The 8,740-nt window shown below is 52.8% G+C and overlaps 1 pseudogene; it reads right to left on the bottom strand.

Annotated features, from left to right (window-relative positions):
* Window positions 1-5,133: 5,133 nt before the first annotated feature.
* LOC111558684 overlaps window positions 5,134-8,740 on the bottom strand; it is a 47,653-nt pseudogene continuing 44,046 nt past the window's right edge.

The raw sequence follows: 8,740 nt of genomic DNA, 5'->3' as shown, positions 1-8,740 counted from the left end.
TGCCAATGAATTGGTATAGATGAGAATCTGGCAAACTCCAGTTTGTTACCTGGTTTTGTGAATAAAATTTTATTGGAAAACAACCAGATCCATATATTTCCATACGATTTATGGTTGTTTTTGCAACGCAAGGGTGGAGTTGAGCAGTTGTGACAGAGATCGGATGTGGCCTACAAAGCTGAAAATACTTTCTGGACATTTAGAAAAAAAAGTTTTCCAATTCCCAGTCTAGATCCTGGCCTAAAGGCCAAGCAAGCAAAGTGGACCAGAAGTACTTCTTGAAGTTCTGCCCACTGGGAGGATTTTCCTTTCCTGTTGTCCCTCAGAGATACCCCTCAGGGCTATAATTCTGGAACAGTTCACTTCTGCTCGTAGCAGGCATACTATGCAGAGCCAGTTGTAAACAAGCCTTGAACCCTCGTGAGGTAGTAGGTGTGAGTCACTGGAGCAATAGCTATATGGTAGGAATGGCTATGCTGGGACTTTTAAAATCCGTTCAAACCACGTTGCAAACACACAGCTTCCACTGAAGATGAAATGTCTCGGGGCACACCTGAGTTTGTGTGCTATAGAGCCAGGTAGCTTTCAGCACACAATTTATGACGGGCAGTTTGGGTTATGTGGTCACTTGAAGATACATGTTAGAAACTCAATCCCGATCAGAAAGAAGCGAGACAGCAAACGGCTTTAAAGGAGAAAAGTTACTTCCTTAAAAGAACATAGGTTTGTTCCTGAGCTCCAGGGATTTCTCGCCGTGATTCACTGGTATGGACTCTCCACACGTTGTCATAAAATCCCAACCTGCCAGGAATGTATCTGGTACCACTTGGGCTACTGGACGACAAGGGCCAGGTGGTAGAACCACTCCCGCTACAGCGTGGACCAGAGGGAGCGCTATCTCTTGCCCTGGGCCTTCTCAAATATGGCGGGTTACAGCTTTGTAGGCCAGTAAATGGAACGAAGCAACCAATCCAACGTGATACGTTCCCTCCGACATCCACTGAAGCCCGTGAAATAGTAGGGGGCCCGAGATGCAACAGCTTTTCATTCCCAATGGACAGGATATCCTGTGTGTCCCAGATCAGTGGACATACCGGCCTCCCTCCCCCAAATTTTCCCGAGGTGTCAGCAGAACCTTGTATTTTCTGGAGAATTATCACCCATTTCCTAGCATCTGGGGTACGTGTTAATTTTTGCTCTCCAGATTCAGTCAACATGATGTCATCGATGGTAGACTAGCATAATGATGTCCCGTGGGAGGACGAGACGATCAATATTCCCTGAAGATTAGCGGCACACAGCTGAGGTATGTCAACTGTGGCAAGACACGGGTGTTCTGCTTCTGGTGTTCTCCGGTTGGTGTTAGTTCTGTCTCTATTTAAAATTTGGTGTTTTGTAGGTCGTGGATTTTTTTGCACCAATTTTAGTTTTCTAAAATAGTGCGTTAAAATGCTATTGATCTTGGTTACTGAGTGTTTTGACATTCTCTTAACATTTTGTGACTGAGGTGAGTGCTTCACCCCACCTCACCCCAGCCCCAGCCTGACTGACATATATAGAAAACGCTTTCATTAGATCAATGCCACTTGCCAAGTGTTTATAAGATCATATCGGGAACAGTAGCCACAATTAGAGTTGACATACAATTAATGATAATCTCAGGTCACTTTGAGACCCACCTGCCTTTTAAAGTAGCCAAATATGAATTAAATCATCACTCCTACATCTCTCGGGTCATTGATGATAACACTTGTCTCTGCCATTCTCTCTACCGGGGAGGTAGTACTGCTTTCTCGTTAGGGGACTGGAGCTCCAGAAGTTTCTACTTGGCCCTTTCTTCTGGAATAGTCTCTTTTTTTTTAATGCTTATTTATTTTTGAGAGGGAAAGCATACGTGCATGTGAGCAGGGGAGGGGCAGAGAGAGAGGGAGACAGAGGCTCAGAAGCAGGCTCTGAGCTGTCAGCAGGGAGCCCAATGTGGGGCTCGAACTCATGAACCGTGAGATCATGACCTGAGCCAAAGTTGCATGCTTAACTGACTGAGCCGCCCAGGTGCCCCTCTTCTGTAACAGTCTTAAAATCCCTGTCTCTGTGGCTCAAGGAGCCCAGGTGAGAATTCTGTCATTTGCTGAGGATATGCATTTCATTTATGTCCTCAGGAACTGAAGAGATTTCCACTAGATTGGCTTTGGTGGTGTCACTGGGCCCATGGCGAGACCGACAAGGGTCAAAAGCTGCACTTATATCTTGTCGATCCCGATCCACAAAGTCAGTAACTGTAGCTATAGTGTCCTGGCTGTCCAGAAATTAGTGTTTAACTCAGAGCTAGGATTTCCTATTCTTCAAATTTGGGGGTCCTTCTCTTTCACCAGGGAGAATGGCTGCAGGTTCACTGGGGAAAGCGAGGAGAAAAATGCATACATGGTTGGGGCTCTTCCACCAGGGTACCTGGCCTCCCTTTCATTTACGAAGCCCTAAACTTGTCAATCCAGTCAGATCTGGTAATTGGGTGAAAGAAAGATCGTGACTCAGCATTGTAGTAGATCAAGTCAGGTTTTCATTCACTAAACCAGGAGTTTTGTGAGTTATAGGAGGCTCTCTTTGTGTCCTAGGGCTCCTGCTCAATTATACGGTGCCAAGATCCTTGCGAATTATAATTTCTGATTACTATACAGGTCCTGCCATGGATTCCAGTAGTCACCCCCACCGTGTCTAGGTTGGGTCCGTGCCCTCATCGAGTCTTTGGCAACCCAGGCCCCTAATTACCCCCATTGAGATCAGCAAGCTCATTTTGACCACAATATGTCACGCAGCATCCCTACGTCGAGAAAACAGCTAATAAAGCTGATAAGAGGGTATGAATATCAACTGTGGAGGAAGCACTGGAGTTGGAAAATCATCATTTTTCAACCATCAGAGCAAAGATTCGTTTAGGCAGGAAATCATCAGTTGATGCTAAAACAAAGGGGAAATTTTGATGAGGGGCAGAATATTTGCATTGTTCTTAAAATGTCTCTCCACAGACTGCTTATTAGTTGCCAGAAGAAAATATAGCAATTGTAAAGTGGAAAACTCCGAAAACAACTTGATTGGCCGATCAAAATTTACATCACCCATAGGGAGCAGGCAGACATCCCGGGCCTCCCAATATTATGCTCTAAGAAGGACACAGCATCAATTATGTAGTTGTCTAGCAGGAATGCATACTATGAATCTAAACATGAGGAAAAAGTAGACAAACTCCAAATGAGGAGCATTAAACCAAAAGGAAGGAGGACCGTATTCTTCAAAAATCTCAATGTCGTAGAAGAAAGACTGTGTCAGCGTTTCAGATTAGAGGAGACGAAAGAAACACGACAACCAAGTACGATGTGTGATCCTAGACTGGATCCTGTGCTCAAGGGTAAAGATGGGCTACACAGGGCCTTACTGGTCAATTAACAAAACTGAACTATGGAAGTTAGATTGGATCGAAGCTCTGTGTTCATGTTCTGGGGTTTTTTTTGTTGTTGTTGTTGTTTGATACGGCTTTATTTTCTGGTCATCTAGTTGCGTCCCACAACCAGCCGGAGCTCTGAACAGTCAGTAGTCCTGACAACTCGCCCTGGGGAGGAAGGGGGAAGCATGGCCAATGCTGGTCCCCGCATCCGGCGCCCCAGAGGTGGTCCACCCGGCTGGGCACTCAGTAAACAGTCTCTGGGGGAGAGAGGCCACCCAGTGGGACAGAGATGGGGGGACAGACGAAAGAGAAACGGCGGCCGGCATGCCTGCCCCCTCCCTGGGCTTGGCCTGGCCAATGTCCGGGCTGCCAGCCCTGCCAGGGAGGGTCTGACTTGGCAAAGGCAGGAGGCCCAAGACAGGGGCAGAGATTCAGTCCTCCAGGAGCCTGTCCCTTCCAGCGAGTGGAGAGCTGGTTTCTGGATGGGGAGTGGCCGGCTAGGAGGCAGACAGGAGGGAGCCGGTCCCTCTGCTGTTCGGGCAGAGGAGGCAGGTGCCCGAGTGCCTCCTCCCTCCTCCTGACCGGCCTCCCAGCACAAAACACCGAATTGATTACATTGCTAACGAATTGCCAACACCTGAAAGAAACGCCTGGGTCTCCCTGAGGTCGATCTGAGGGTCTCGGGAACTTCTCCCCACGCCCCTCCCTTGCAAGGCAGCTGACCTGTGGGGATCAGGCCCTGACCTTCCTCCCTGGGTCCGAGGTCCTGGGAAGAGCAGCCCCGCCGGCCCTGTGGTCGGTTGAGGCTCCTCCAGAAAACACTCTCGCTCCTCCCCCAGCCTGGATGTTCCTCTTTTTTAAAGATAAGGAAACTGAGGCCCAGAGAGACCAAGGTAAGGGGCGGAGGAGCCAGGGGGCCTCCTCTAGGGCTGCCTCCTGTCCCAAGGACTCCGAAGTCACCCAGGTCCCCAGGGGGACAGGCCCCAGCTCCCTGGGGTGTGGCAGGAGGGCAGAGGCAGTGAGAAGCACAGGAGAGGGCAAGCGGTGCGCAGAGCCCGACAGGAAGGCGGCTGGGTGTTCCGGGCACCAGCCGCCCACGGGGGCCCGGGGGAGACGCATCCAAGGCTGCACCCTGAGCTGGCTCCCCTCAGTCCCGGCCAGGGTGGTGGGGGAACACAGGGCTTCCGAGGGAGAGGCCAGAACTGGGCATCCGGAGGCTGGTGCTGCCCTCCTTTGGACAAGAGGAGAGACTGTTTCGGCCACCAGAGGGCGACTGGGGCAGGGTGGAGGACGGACCGACCCAGAGCCTCCCGAGGTGGACCCCACCTTCAGCCTGCAGTCCCTGGTCAGCCTCGCGTGCAGCAGGAGGGACGCTGAGGCTGCACCGGGCGCGTTTCCTCTGTCGTCTCGGCTCACCAGCCCCGAGGGCCAGGGGGTCACCTCCAGGAGTGGGGGCCCATTTGCAGGCTTGTTCCCAAGTCCATGGCCTGGCTCCGGGACTTCCACCAAATGCTCTTCCAAGGGAGTTCAAAGGACAAAAAAGAGAATCCCCCAAGTCCTCAAGAGCGATACAGAAAAACTCTGTAGTTCAGGGCTGGGGCTTCTCAGCAAGGGGTGAAGCCCTGTCCCCCGGCCAGCTGTGGGGCAGGGAGGGGTGGCAGGTGGAAAGCTCATCGTGCTGGTGGATGGCCATGTCACTGCATCTTGGCCTTCAAGAGCAGTCCCTGAACTGTTTTGTACAGGAGGTCGTAGTGCTGGGGACAGCAGGAGGGTTTGAGTGAGGCCCGGGGGCCACTTGTGGGGCCACCTTCTAGGCAGGATGGGGGGGGCAAGGACTGACCTGACCAAGGTGACCCTCGCACAGGGACCTTGGCTCCCACCTGAGCCCCGCCTGCTCACCAGGACTGTTGTAGAGGCCACCCCGAGCTAGGCGCCCATGCAGATGGCCAGGAGCGTGGAGAAAACGGCTGGCTTGACCTTGCAGGCTCTCACCACCTGCTTCAGTTGCTCACAGAAGACAAACTTGGGGTCCCACGCGTCAGCCTTGGTGCGGTGCTGCCTCACCTCCGCCAGGTGGCAACTCAGGTGGCGTGCTGGCATGCTGAGGAACATGCAGAATTTGTCCATCAGCTGGGTGGCTGGTTGCCGGGCTGGGCTGGCTGGTGAGCCAGCCCGTCACGCGGTCCCACTGCTCCTGCTGGATCATCCGCTCCGGGAAGATCGGCATGTCTCGGGGGGTTCCTTCCCGGCCAGGTTGTAGATGACGCGGGCCAGGGCCTCTGCGATGAGCCTCAACTCGTGGGTCAGAGTTTTCAACTTGGGCCCTCAGGTCCATGAGGTGGCTCTCCAGGTGGGACAGGGCGAAGGCAGACACCCAGAGAACCGCAAAGCACTCCGGCTCTCAGGCCGGGATGTCCCCAGGTCGACCCTCTTGTGCACCGTGGAGACCTTGTGCACCGGCGCCCCAGAACCGGCAGCCACTATTTCCAGCTCCAGGAGGAAGGCATGCCGCAGTTTCCCCTCACAAGGCGGCTTGGGCACGTACAGGTCCTGGCTGGCCCTTTGGGCCACAGTGTTCGCGAACAAAGGCAGAGGACAAAGGGTGCCTGGTTCCCCGGTAGTTGAACTCGCTCCTCCGAAGTAAAAGACCGGAAGCTTTGCATGTACCCGGTGTGAGTGCGCTTGTTGGTGTAGAGCCTGGAGAAAGGGCGGGCGAGCTCCCGCAACAGGGAGACGCCACTCTCATTGGAGTCCCAGCCGTGCGACGGCCAAGGGGCCACTCTGAAGGCATCGTAGTGGGGCACGATAACGGTGGTGCTAAGGTCCTCTCCACCCAGCGCCATCAGCCACCGGTCCGCTCGTGGCCTTGCTGTGGACGCGTGACCGTCCGGAAGCCGGGGGCAGTGGCGTGGAGGAGAAGCGCTTGGGCAACAAAGGCAGAGCCCTGGGAAGCCGACCCGGCCTGCGTCCGCTCGCAGACGGAGGGCGGGGCCTCATCACGCACAGCCAAGGACAAGGGGACGATGCCCTGCATGGCCGGCGTCCTGGGCTCCGTCTCCGTGACTGGCTCGATGACGTCCTGGGACACAGAGGCCACAGCCCTCCGCAGGACGGTGACCACGGCACCTGCCGCCTGCCGCAAAGGCCCGCGGGTACCGCTCGCGGCAGCCGCGGGGGCCCGCAGCAACGGCGCGTCCCGCACGGCCGCAGGGATGCGCGCGCGCCTGCGTGGGAAGCGCCTTGTGCTCAGGGCCCCGGCAGCTGGGCGGGGAGAGGCGAGGCCGGGCGGACGCCCGCTGGAGGGAAGCTGGGGGTCTTCCCGACGGGACCAGTGCGGGTCGTACCCCTGCGCGCGGGAGATGGGCTGCGTCACGGGTGATGGGCCGGAGCGGCGGCCCCCACGCCTGCCGCCTGTTCCCCGGGACCTGACCCGCTTCTACCCGCAGCCTGGCGGGGCCACACCCGGCGATTCCCGAACCCACCTCCGCGTGGGTGGCCGCCGGGGCCCCCGTAAGTTCATAACCGTGCTGTGGTTACCTAAGAGAATGTTCCTGTTCTAAGAAAATACACAGTGAAGGGGCTCTTGGGTGGCTCAGTCGGTTACCCATCCGACCTGGGCTCAGGTCATGATCTCACGGGTTGTGAGTTCGAGCCCCGCGTCGGGCTCTGTGCTGACAGCTCGGAGCCTGGAGCCTGCTTTGATTCTGTCTCCCTCTCTCTCTGCCCCTCCCCCGCTCATGCTCGCTCTCTCTCTCTCTCTCTCTCTCTCTCTCTCAAAGATAAAAAGAAAATATACACTGAGGCATTTAGCAGTAAAGGGCCAATGTGTATGCAACTTATTTTAAACAATTTCAGAAAAACATGTGTACACACACACACGCATAAAGAGCTCACACACAAACGTAAAGCAAAGAAAGTAAAATGTTAAAAATAGATGTATTTGGTTAAAGGGTATATGAGAATTTTTGGCGTTATTCTTACTCCCACTCTTCCAAAAGTTTTACGTGATTTTCAACAACAACAGCAAAAAGATATTTGAGCTTAACTCAATAATTTGTCTCAAGTTTTTAGGGAAGAGATAGTCATCTGGCCCTTCAGAGGATATAATTAGGGAGTGAACAGGCAAGTTGCATGTGATAAATTTACACTAATGTATTTCTCTGGCCGACTCCTTGAATTCTTTCCATTGCATCATGCGGGGGGATTTCTAGGGTTTCGGCATCTAGTCTAGATGTGTGCTAATCAGATCACTAAAATAATAGAAGTACATCATCCTCAGTACAGTGTCCCCAATGCCCAAGTTTCTGGTACATCTAAATTAACAAATTCCTGCAAGTCTTTTGGGATTTTCTTTAGTGACTTTGCATTTGAGGTGAGGGGGGCTGCTTCCTCTGGCTAGAGAGGAGATTCTTTTAGCAGAGTCAAGTAAACCCTTGAATTTAAAGTCTGTCCTTTGTGGGGCGCCTGGGTGGCGCAGTCGGTTAGGCGTCCGACTTCAGCCAGGTCACGATCTCGCGGTCCGTGAGTTCAAGCCCCGCATCAGGCTCTGGGCTGATGGCTCGGAGCCTGGAGCCTGTTTCCGATTCTGTGTCTCCCTCTCTCTCTGCCCCTCCCCTGTTCATGCTCTGTCTCTCTCTGTCCCAAAAATAAATAAACGTTGAAAAAAAAATTAAAAAAAAAAAAGGAAAAAAAAATAAAGTCTGTCCTTTGAAATGAGAAACTTAGGGACATTGTTGCACTTCGGTTTCAATGCAATGTTTGTTTAATGCAGTGTTATAAAATGCAACATCTCCACCCCCAGGTGCTGTCATTTCTTAATGTTCCGGAAAACCTCTGCAGTTCCCTGATCCCGGCCCTCAGTGAGCACATTCCCTCCTGCCTCATCTCTGCTAGATTGCTGGTATGCACTGATTACAAGAAATAGATTTGGCGTAAATCTGGCACTTATGCTTTTCAAAGAAGTTTCACATAAATTGTCCTATATTCTCTTTCATCGTCACACAACCATGTGAGATAAGGAGGGAAGCATTCGGTCGTGAAGAAACTGAGGCACAAAGTGGTTAAGGTCCCGTACAACATAGTGATGGAACTGATATTAGAATTTAGGCTTTCTGTTCCTCTTTTGTTGGTGTGTTTGCTTGTTTTTAAGTGGGCTCCATGCCCAAGTGTGGAGCTCAACACAGGGCTTGACCTCATGACCCTGAGATCCTAACCTGAGCCGAGATCAAATGTTAGATGCCCAACTGACTGAGCCACCCAGGTGCCCCTCTGTTCCTTGTTTTAGTGAAGCATCCCAGGTCT

This window comes from Felis catus, chromosome X (genome assembly GCF_018350175.1).
Source record: "Felis catus isolate Fca126 chromosome X, F.catus_Fca126_mat1.0, whole genome shotgun sequence".
In the NCBI taxonomy this organism is placed as follows: Eukaryota; Metazoa; Chordata; class Mammalia; order Carnivora; family Felidae; genus Felis; species Felis catus.
This window is presented reverse-complemented; position numbering and strand designations above follow the sequence as displayed.